At 43.5% G+C, this 12,452-nt stretch overlaps 1 protein-coding gene across 1 annotated transcript in view; it reads left to right on the top strand.

The window, feature by feature from the left end:
- LOC119172799 (uncharacterized) overlaps positions 1-12,452 on the top strand; it is a 233,367-nt gene that overhangs the window by 170,917 nt on the left and 49,998 nt on the right. The gene's annotated exons all lie outside the window — the stretch shown is intronic.

The raw sequence follows: 12,452 nt of genomic DNA on the forward strand, positions 1-12,452 counted from the left end.
CAGTTCGGCTTTCTATTCTGCCGAGCTTTGCCTGTTCTCCTCAACTATTCCAAGAAAGACTTTGCTCAACGTCAGAGTTGGGCTACTGGAGCGCGGTCAGCAGCAGCCCAGCCAAAACGCAATTACTTTATCCACACGTGCACCCCCCCTTTTGTGCCGAGCCCTCTTTTGTGCAGCTGGGTGCGGGATGAAGGCATTTCTTTCATCTCCCGCGAATGCTTTTATGTGCAATGCTCGGGTCACAGGTCGGTGCCATCTGGCGCAGCAGTACGGGAGAGCCGCTGCTTTTCGCTCGACCGGCATTCCCTTTCATTCCAACGTCCGTTTGCAGCAGGCAAGTGTTCTCTCATACCACACTTTCTCTCTCTCTCTTCTTACCTACACCTCTCTGTGTCGTCACCTCTGCGGCTGAAAACGCGCAGTCATCGGTGCCGTCCCACGAAGTGCTCTGCACGTATTGCCCTGCAGAATCATCACCCGAAATGTACACACGTATTGCGCGTGTCCTTCCGTAACAGTTATTGCGCTCACCCTGTAGAGCGTGCTTCACAGCAGGCATTGTCTTTTTGAGAAGAAGCCAACGTAAGAAAGGCAAAAAGGGCGCGTGTTATCAGTGCGATTGTTCCCCCTTCGATTACTTTGGGAGAGAGAAGAAAAAACAAACAAACCATGAAGTAACTTTTGGCAGCTTTTGCCTCGGCAACAATCGCTCAATGCCAAGATTAATTCACTCGGCTGTCTCAATTGATATTTGGTCTGACGTGGCCATTTTCCTCTTGCACGGCGTCTGACGCATCGCTCTCGAATCAGACCACAGCCCGGGCTGACGGCTGACAAACAATCATTCGTCGTGCCTCCCAGTCGCGTGAATTCTGACTGCCTAGCCCCGTTTGTTTGGGCGAGGCCTCGGTTGTCGCTGTCGAACAAAAGAACAGAAGCGCCGGCGAACCGAATTTGTGTGTGAAGGAATACTTCGATCGAATCGCAGCTGAGTGGCGTGAGGCAGATTTACGGCCTTTATAGTCAGCGTACACGACTTTAACTGCTTGCTGCCACCATGGGAGTTCTTTCTTGCCGGTCTTCAGTCACCGGTCCCGTTCTTTTTTCTAATATCGATTAACAGTGCCGTTCAAAAGGGATGTTTCCCCATGTCCCCTCTTGTTAGGATTTTGTTTTTATTACACCGAAGTCGCTCAGGCACTGCTAGCAGTACCTTATTAGCTTTCTGTTGCAGAGATCAATCAACAATACTGCGATGTATGGCACCCGATTAGTCTGAAGGTTTGAAAAATGCAATCACGTACAAAAGTTGGTGGCAAGGAAAGAAATGTCACTCTTTCCATAATGATTCCCAATATTTTCATCGATAGCACCGCTAGTGTTTCTTTCTATCATCTGTTTGTTCAAAACAAACGGATGATAGAAAAATAGGCATACGTTTCATAGATACCACAAGCTAAATATGGTTTATAAATGCTGCTTGGCATATAAAGAGGATTTCGTCTTTGAAATGATTTATAAACACAATTCTGCACGATTGTCAAATATACACTGGCACAGCAATGTGGCAGCCTAATACATTGGAGAGACCATATAGAGCTGTTTAAGAGGAGGAGGGTAATTAAAGAAAAATTAGGGAATTGTTTACTCGCTGATGCAGACATGAAGATATATAATCGTAAATAGGTCGTTCATGAAGTTCTTTAAAAACCGAAAATTGTGCGATGCAAAAAAGAGCCAGACTTTGTGGCTCAGTCTTAGAGTGATAAATTTTAACACAATACGTTCGAGATTGCTTATTTATTTCTAATAGTAACAACCCGTGCTTTGCTAATGAATAATTAAAACCTATTCTTAAAGATCAGTAAACGAAAATTAGGTAAATGGACGAAGATACTATAAAATCAGTCGAAGTGATTTCACTGACGTAATGGCTAGCTAAAATGTAGAATACTGATGACGTGTTTGAGTGTAATGTTGGTATGCATATGCTAATAATGACTGCCTGTTCTCAGAAAGGTTTTTAATTGAGGTTGGTTATAATCCAGTCTTTCAACCAACCACAAAGCAGGATGCATTATTAGTAACGAACGAAAGGTTTAACAAAACGTGACGTTTGTCCGAAATCCTACCTAAAGCAACTCGGCAGCTTGAAGCACGCATCATAGTCATAATTTTGACGAAAGCAATAACAACATCTCGTCGGGTGAGAAACTAAATTAGCCTCGTTTGCAGGATCTGAAGGCGCCACCCAACAGTGTTTGCAGGGTAAAGTATACATTCCTCTGCCTATAACAATTTGCTGTGGTGCACGAAGAAGTCACCCTCAGTTGCTGTTTTTTACAATCTACTTCAATTACCTGAAGTAGCAATAATGAAAAAAGACACGTTCACAGCTCTTCCCTTATTTCAAGAACAGAAAGATTGTAGTATAAATGTGTACACTGAAAACCGGCACAGTATAAATTGCTAGACAACTTATATCGCAACTGTCACGTAACGCGTAGGTGCGCCTAACACTGGAAAAAGGGCATGACAATCAGCAAAAGTAAAACTATTACTACATGATTGCACAGAACAGCACACGTAGTTTCAACGCGATAGCGTTGAGGAACCCTTTTCGGAAAGAATTGGTGTCGTAGGCATTATCGGAGTTGTCCGCGAGAAAAATGCACCAATGGACGCAAATAGGTATTATCAGTGTTCGAGTCTAGATTGAACCACACCATTCAGCATGGTAATCAAGTATTGTACTTCAGTCGCCCAGTGCACGAAACTGCTTAAGTAAATGTCCCGTAGAAGCATTATGTAGGGCTAGCGTTCAAGTTAACAGACCTAATATTGCTTCACGGAAGTGCACATGTGCAGACTTCGGACAATGTCAATAGCGTAAAAAGTAATTGGTTTAAAAGTTCTTACCCGTGAATAGGGACTCGGCTTAAATTCATCTATATTATAAGCAACCGCAGCGTCAATAAAGTGTTCAACTCTTAAATGTGCGCACTTAATACATTAAATACTGACGTGCTGTTGTTTGTTCGTTAAAAGTTAAAACGATTAGTTATGTCGTTGAAGCTGCTTCGCGGCCACATAGTTGAATTACATACCCCAAGAAAGTTTACAGCGGTGAATTACACACGCGCATATTTTCTTTCTCTCAAGGCATGCTTGAGGTGTCCCTCGAGATGCGAGGCATGGCAAGTGGTTAGGAATGCGACACGTCGCCCTTTGAAAGTCGATGGTTAAGCGTCATCATAGCTTTTGTCTTTTTTTTTATTTTGATGCTGTGGTGCCACGTTTTCCTTATCAAACGGCCATCTCCAACGTTAACTTGACAAAACCTAATTTAAAAAAAACTGTATACCTCTTTGCTCAAATAAAAATTTATGACTTTGTAGACTATATCATTTTGACATCCGATGAAAATAAAAGTACAGTTACAGCATACCATGGGGCCAGTCCGCTAAACAAAGTTGTTTCATTATGACCACTCCGCGTTGCAAGTATCCATAGCTGCGAGAGAAAATGGGTCATTTCTTTATCTTTTACACGAATATTTATTGAAAAAAACGCGAGTGGTTTGTTTCTTATTTTTCTTTTGTTGTTGTAAAGATATAATAAAAATTTTATGGGCTCACTTTTATCGCTACATATTTCAATATTACAACGCCTTAACATTGCTTCTAAGCTCGCAACCGCAAACGTACGTAGTTCTCTCGATCCACTTCAAAAGCCTCCATGGGAATGAAAAAAAACGGGCTTCTAGACAAATTACTGTAGCTTTGAGCCCTAATTGGTCGCCATCTGGTCCCGCGATACGGTATTTTTTATATTTGAACTGGAGTAATAATGGGACGTTTCTGTATTTTTTCTACCCTTCGTCTTTCTTTTCATATCCTACCGAATGAAAAGAAAAAAAAGGGACATGATAGAACGTTCCATGGTATTTCTTTTCTTCCTGTTAAAATCAAACATCGCGCAAACTTCTGTTTTCAACATAAGCTTCTTTCCTTGAACGAGAATCAATAAGGCATCCCATGAGAAGGGTTCGGGTTTTCAGATATCTATCATGTCGGAGCGCCGTACTCTATCTGATGAAATAAGGCAGCGCGAGGAACATTAAAGCATACCGCCGTCATTACGTAGCATCTTGAAGGAATCTACCTATTTTTTTTCGCCATTCGGCAATGTTCAACTGACTGTAGCAACACTGAAAAAAAGAATGTACTCAGGCAGGAATGCTAATAGCAGCCATGCTAATGAGAAACGCTATTTTCAGGTTTTGAACAAAAGCCTTCTTTTTGTATGTTTGTTACTTTCAGAACACGAGTTGGCTGTTAATCAGCGTACTCGGAGCGAAAAAAAAAACGTTATACTTTTATATAGGGGGAATCCTTTTTATTTAAGAAGAAGCGACACGGACGTAAAAAGACACGTTTAGACCCGACTGCGTTTGATTGTAATTATAAATAAATCCTCACGAGTTCTTGGAATTAGTAAACTATTTTGCGAAAATTGACAAATGAAGTGGTTTCAAGAAGATTGCTTCAAGCAATGGCAGTAATCGGTACTCGAGACTACATTTATAAGTCTAACACTTAAAAAACTCAAAACACTTACACCGTGAGTTCAAACATAGCCGCTTTGTTCTGCAGACAGCAGTTATTCGTTCTGGCCGTGTTGTTTATATTAAAAAAAAAGGAGGGCTTTGTGGAAGCTTACTTACGGAAGTCCTTTATTGCACGATGCGTAGGAAAGGTATCAATTAGATGATAATTAGAAACACGACACAGTTTTGACTGGTTTGTCACTCGAAGTATAGTGCAAGCTTCACAAAATCAATGTGGATTGTGTGTCTGGTATTAGCAAGTGCCTGGAAGGCAGAGTTTTTGTGCCAGCATGTCGCAAGTTTAAGTACCCGAAAAAAGTCACATATTTCGTCAACATTTCTAAAAAGTGTACGTTAATTCTCTTAGAAAATTACGGTTCATTAAAATATCAACATATTAGCACAGCGCAAGAAAACGAGCAGTTACAGCGTAACTACGTTAGGAAAAATCATGGACTAGGAAGAGCGCTGTTCAGCGCTCTTTTGTGTCAATGATTCTTCTCACAGTGACTACATTGTAACTACTCGTTTTCTGGTGCTACTGCGCCAATGTGTTGATGCCGAATCACTAACTAGACCACACTTCCGTCCTATAGTTAAGGTACCCGTTTATATAAGTGACTGGTGTTCTCCAGCGTATTCAGGGATAACGCAGAAGAACGTTGGCTCAGAAACATCACTTTATTGTCAAGTATTATCGTTGAAAGCATGCAGTGTGCATTTAAAGAATGTATGTTGAAAGAATGTATAGTGTATATTTAAAGAATGTATATGGAAAATGTCTTAACTTGATTACGTACAGTTAATCCCTTCAAAACTTCAAAATGATAGGGGTTACTTTTTCTGCGTCCACATCCTCTCACACTCGCACGTGAAGCTTCTTGACTATGGGCATTAACAAAAGTCACTCCAGTTTCGCCAAATCAGATTAGGAGGTGTTATGACGATAGTTATAGCACGAGAACAAAACGACGACACAGAGACAAAAAGGACACGCTGTGTCGTCGTTTTGTTCTCGCGCTATAACTATCGTCATGCCATACCAACTAGCCCACGATGCCACACTTCTAGGAGGTGGTGTTTTGATAATAGCTAAGTATTCAGTCAGCATTCGGAGGGTTCAAGAGTTCTTACACGTCACTAATGATTATAAAATATTGACTGTATAAGTGATGGTTAGGTGAATGGTGTGTTCTACCGCCTTCTCATGGGTAAAAAGTCCAATCGCTTAACATTCTTAGATACATACTTATGTTGAGTTGAAGGCACTGGTCATACGCTCGTTCTTGCAGGTGATTTTAATATCTATGTTGCGAAACCATCAGAAGGTCCGTCTGGACTATGTGAAGTCATTGAATCAAATGGGTGTTTATAGTTATCACCCTCCCAACCCACATTGACAAAAACGGTGTGACATTAATAAATATGTTCATTACTAACATCAAATATTCAAAATGTTTGTTTGGCGTATACTAAGCGCAACCATCAGTAACCATATTTCTATATTTTTGTTGATAAATGAAGCCGAAAATTGTGTGTCCTCCAAACTCATAGAACGAGCAGTTATTCAAGGTATTAATGAATATGTATTGGCTGCATTTTGCGGGGAGGTATTGTTAACTAATTGGTCAAGCATGTATATCTAGCAAAAACCAGACGTCGCTTATAGCATTTTTTATGACCAGCTGATTAGGGTTTTAAAAAATGATTTCCGTACAAACAGCTCAAGCATGCGCGCAAAGATGAAAAACCATGGCTGACTTAAAACTTGTTTTAAGGAAATAAAACGTAAAAAAATAAATTGTTCCAAAAACTTCCTGAAATACAAGAACGAAGAAAAGTTTAAACGTTTCAAAATCCAGCAAAATAAAGTAAACAGTCTGTTACGTTACGAAAAGAGAAAATACTTAAACAGCATCTTCAACAGTGATGTAATGATTAAACAAGACATAGCTTAGTCCAGGATAAACACGTTTCTTGGCCGTAATAGTGATTACTTAAGGCCTACTGAGCTTATGATAGACGGGGACGTTACTTTTAAGGATGATATAGCAAATTATTCTATGAATATTGTAAGGAAGATTTAGCAAATTTATTTAATGATTATATTGCATCCCTAACAAAGGGACAACTCCATTTGGCTTGTACCACATATTGATTTGACAGTGTCTCTGACAGTGCGTTTTTAATGCCAACAACAGCCGGCGATTTTCAAATGCGTTTTCGTCTGTGAAAACAGCCCATGCTTTGACGGATATGATAGGAATACTACGCCGAACAAGGACGTGTTTGATATCATTGCTGAATTAATGGAGCATATCTTCAATCTTGTTTTTTTTTTTCAACGAAATTTTCCCACAAAAGCTGCAAGTTGCAAAAGTGGTTGTGTTGTATAAAATAGGAGTTAAAAATTCCTTTAGCAATTACCGGCCAATATACATACTTGCAGTTATTACAAAGGGACAATAAAAACTGATTCAATAGCATATGGTTGGTTACCTAGATAAGTTACTCATACTAAATGTTTTTGAAAGTAAATTCCGCACTTTAGGCAATATCAAAGACTATTCAAAGCCATTCCACACATTAGATCACAATACGCTGCTAAAAAAGTGTGCACACTACACCTTTTGAGGTGTCTATACTCAACTCATTGAATTATACTTAATATATCGATAGCAGGAGGTAGACGTCGGCAATTTTACCTCTAATCTACTAAAACTTTCAGCGGGTGTTCCACAATGTTGAATATTAGTGCCTTTGCGTTTTTAGCATACACATAATTGATATTGTAAAAAATTGACACGTCTGTGAAGTGCATTATATACCCTGATGACCCAACCTTGCTTTTTACTGCTGATCACTATAAAAAGCTACTTAATGACGCAAATGAGGTACCGAAGAAATGGACCACGTGGACAAAATTAAACATATGAAAAACGAAAGCTGTATTTTTCAGGCCAAAAATATACAGTCCTCTTGTCACGTCTGATTAAAACTTGGTAGTTCAGAACTTCAGAAGGCACATCGTATTAAGTGTCCGGGAATAATTTTTCGGTGAACACATGTGTGTGAAAGCCCATATATAGTGAAAGACTACCTGGCGCAATATCAAGTATTTCAGGCACATTATCGCGGGTGTGTTTCTCGCTACACAAGGCAGTGAAACTTCTCATCTATGAATCCTTGTTTTTATCTCTTGTTACCACTGTCATCCGGTTTGGGCTACGACAATGTAACAAAAATATCCGCAAAATGCCCGTGAAACAAAAAGGGCTGTTCGTGCCATTTTAAATGTTTCCTATTGCAGTGACGAGCCTCCCATATTTCAGGAAATAAACCTACTAACTCTACCAGAATACTACCGTGCAATGCCTGTGAAGCGCTACAACACAGGCACAAAAGGCGACAACTTTCAAAGAAACATTGCCGTCATAATAGACCACAATGTTGTTCATAAAAAGCACGGACTGCAGGGAGAGTTGGTAATTCTTTCTAATTGAGCGTGCAAAAAAATTTGAATTACAAAAGGAAGACACCTGGACACAGCGCACACTAACACCTGAAACATTATTCGAGAAAACAGACATATACATGGGGTTACCAGAACAAGTGCGGTAAAAAATCTGATTAGAGGAGCAGACAGACTGTATATTGATGCGCTTCCAGAAAAGCTACCTGAGCGAGAAGTAACATAACCGAGGGTTGCTTGACACATGAATCAAGAGCTTTGTTGATGAGATACGCCTCTTCAATTACCCGCTCTACCGTGTTCCTGAATCTAGCTTTAACTATCGTATCACCAAACAAGGGCGTGCGGCCGCACTCACTACAATGCGATGATAGGTTAGAGCATGGTGGTCTCTTTAGAGAAGCTTTGTGATACATAATTCTCTTATGGATACAATGCCCCGTCTGTTTAAAATAAAACTTCCCACACGACAGCGGAGTGCCTCACACCAAGCCGACAGTGCAGTTAACCTCTTTCGCCCAGTGCCAGACGTGGCAAGTACCCTCGCCATGCCGGTCAACCTCCATCCCATTCACAACGGCCGAGCAAACGCTGGCTAAACGGTTTCTGGCCGAAAAGAAAACATTGCGACCGTACCTTGCTCCGACTTTCTTTAAGCGGTGCGAGACACCATGTATGGACGGGATGCTGGCAACCGGCATTTCCTTCGAGCATCTACCAAGCACGCAGCTCCTTTTCTGCGTTTTAACACTCTGCAGAAACCTTACAGCCAGCCTAGCCAAATGTTCCTCCGGAAACATTCACAGCTTGAGCCTGTCAATATGCTTCCCAAGGCTTTCCCCATGCTGTGCGGGCAAGACTTCTTGAGCGCACAAGATGGGGTTGAACACGGTTGCAATGTTTTCGTTTCAGCCGGCAAACGTTTAGGCAGCGTTTGCGGGGCCGTTGCCAAGGGGATGTAGGTTGACCGGCATGCAAGGGCACTTGCCAAGTCAGGCACAAGACGAAAGAAGTTGACTGCGCTATCGCTGTGGTGTGCGGCACTCCACTGTTGTGTGGGAAGTTTTATTTTGCACATACGCGGCGTTGTATTATAATAGAATTGTGGATCATAAAGCTTATCTGAAGAGACAACCATGCTCTAACCTATCATCCCATAGTAGTGAGGGCGGCCGCGCGCACTTGTTTGGTGATACGGTAGTTAAAGCCAGATTCAGGGACAAGGTAGCCCGGGAAATCGAAGAGGCGTATCCCAACATCAAACCGGGTAATTAATGTGTCGCGCAACCCTCGGTTATGTTACTTCCCACTCAGGCAGCTTTTCTGGAAGCGCATCATTATATAATCATAATCATAATCTCCTATAATCAGTTTTTTCGCCACACGTGTTCTGGCAACCGCATATATATGCCTGTTTTCTCGAAAAAAGTGACAGTTGTTTGCGTGAGCGGGGCCTAGGTGTCTTTTTTTTGTACTTCAATTTTTTGCGCACTCAATTAAAAAGGTTAATTTGTCCATAACAACCGTTTCAATCACACGTAGTTTATCTCACGGAAGTGCACTAAATATGGCTAAGAAATGTTTCGTTCTTTTTTCCCGTATGCCGTTTGAGTAAAATTACACATAGTTATTTTTAAAATTTTTGTCTTTTACCACAAGGGAAAGTGCCCAATCTGACATTGGTCAGGTCGCGTGATCGAACCCCGGCTGTGGCAGCTGCATTTTAGGATGGAGGCGGAAATTTTGTAGGCCCGTGTACTCTGATTCGGGTGCATGTTAAAGAAACCCAGGTGGTCGAAATTTCCGGAGTCCTTCACTACGGCTGTAACATATTAGCCACCGCAACACGTGCTGATATGTGATGTGTGATATGTGATATGCATCGTGTTACGTCAGCACCAGGTTGCTATAAAAGATGAGTGCGTAGGAAATAAAGGCTAGTGTTTTTCCACGGTATCAAGTGTGCTGTTCTTCCGTCAGCTGCTCTCCGCGAGTTGGCTATGACAGTGGCGACGAGGATGGGATCGTGATCTGCTGGTGCCACCTGGAACTTCCCTGCAAGGCTGTGTTCTCTACCGTGTGTAGAATGCCTGGTGTCGGCAAGCTTGAGCCGTTCGACGTGGGAACAACCAGCTGGGATGAGTATCAAGAGCGGGTAGAACAATTTTTCATAGCCAACGACGTCGAAGATGAAAAAAAGCGAGCAGTACTTCTCACCTGTTTGGGAGCGGCCACGTATTCATTACTGCGGAACCTGCTGTCACCGTCGAAGCCGTCAGAAACAAGCCTGTCCACGATCCTTGACGTACTGAAGAAACATTTTTCGCCGAGACCATCGGAAGTGGTTGCAACGTTCAAGTTTAATTCAAGAATACGTCATTCTGGTGAAACGGCTGGGGATTTCTTCGCTAGCCCTAACAAACTTGCCGACGATTGTGCTTTCGGCTCGTTTCGAGACAGAATGCTTCGTGACCGCATCGTGGCAGGCATCAACGACGAGACAATGCAGCGACGACTGTTGGAGTCGCCAGATTTGACCCTTGATACCGCAAAGCAGACAGTTATCGCGATGGAAGCGGCGAACAAAGATTCTCGCGCACTGTCAACAGCCATGCCAATGACTGTTGCGCCGACGAATGCCGTGTCACGTGATACAGGAAAGCAGAAGCATAAACCAGTTTCGTGTTTCCGCTGCGGAGGCGAGCATCTGGCGATGCAGTGTCGACATGCAAGTAGCGTCTGTCACAAATGTCGAAGCGAGGGGCACCTGGCGCGAGTATGCAAGGGTAAGGCAGTTACAGTTACGAGCGCAGGTGGTTCAGCATTTTTGTCCCGGAAGCATCAGTCAATCCATACCGTAGACGACGAAGAAAGCCGTTCTGAGACACTGGCACCGCAAGTCTACGAAATGTGGCAAGTGCGCGCACCGGATCACGACGGTAGCCCGTACCGGGTTGAGGTGTCCGTGAATGGAACTTCACTCATTATGAAAATTGACACGGGAGCAAGTGTGTCTGTCGTGTCGGAGGAGACCTTTCGCCGCATATTTCCGTCTTGTCGTCTGGAACCGTCAAGCGTCATGCTGAAAGGTTACACCGGTGAGCTGTCCGCGGTGCAAGGCAGCCTGCCTGCGACTGTACGACTGGGAAACCATGAGTGCCGGGACGTGTTGTACGTCGTCCCAGGACGCTGCCCGTCCCTTATGGGGCGTGGCTGAATAAAAGGCCTCGGAATCGAGCTGCGCAGTGTGATGGACGTTAAGGCTATCACGTCGGTTGAGGGACTCGTCGCTGAGTATGCGTGTGTTTTCGACGACGCCTTGGGAACATTCAAGGGAGTGTCCGCGAAAATAACCATCGAAGACAACGCGAAGCCGCGGTTCTTCAAGGCTCGCCCTGTTCCGTTCGCAATGATCGACCGCGTCAACGAGGAATTGATGCGCATGGAACGAGTTGGAGTGCTGCGTCCAGTTAAGACTTCAGAATGGGCTGCGCCTATCGTGCCTATCTTGAAGCGGAGTGGCCAGATTCGGATATGTGGCGACTTCAAGGTCACTGTTAATCCCGTGACAGTGCCTGAAAAATACCCGATACCACGCGCTGAAGACCTGTTTTGCCGTCTTCGCGGTGGCGAGAAGTTCAGCAAATTGGACTTGAAGGATGCGTATTTGCAAGTTGAACTGGACGAGGCATCCCGCAAGCTGGTGACAATCAACACACCAAAAGGACTGTACCAATACACGCGTTTGCCTTTTGGCGTCACATCTGCTCCTTCAATTTTCCAGCGGGAGATGGAAAACCTGCTACAAGGGCTCAGACACGTTGTGGTGTACTTCGACGATGTTCTTGTGACTGGACGCGACGACCGGGACCATCTAACAAACCTGGGCCTAGTCCTAAGCCGACTGAAGCAAGCTGGGCTAAAATTGAAGCTTGACAAGTGTACCTTCCTGGAATGACAAGTTGAATACCTGGGTCACGTTGTCACGTCTGCGGGGTTTCAACCCAACCCTGAAAAGGTAGAGGCTGTGCTGAAGGCGCCTAGACCCGAAGATGTCAAGACATTACGGAGTTATCTAGGTCTAGTCAACTTCTACCGCAAGTTTCTGCCGGGGCTGTCTAGTGTGTTGCATCCCTTGAACGAGCTGCTTGTGGCCAAGGTGTCGTGGGAGTGGCGTGAGGATCATGAACGTGCTTTCCAAAGGAGCTACTTGTTTCAGCAGCAGTGCTGGCGCATTATGACCCCAAGAAACCCGTGGTTCTCGTATGCGATGCGTCACCGTACGGCGTTGGCGCCGTTCTGGCCCATAGAGAAGACTCGGGGGCTGAACGACCAATCTCATTTGCATCACGAAGTCTCGCGCCAGCCGAG

This window comes from Rhipicephalus microplus, chromosome 4 (assembly GCF_043290135.1).
Source record: "Rhipicephalus microplus isolate Deutch F79 chromosome 4, USDA_Rmic, whole genome shotgun sequence".
NCBI lineage: Eukaryota > Metazoa > Arthropoda > Arachnida > Ixodida > Ixodidae > Rhipicephalus > Rhipicephalus microplus.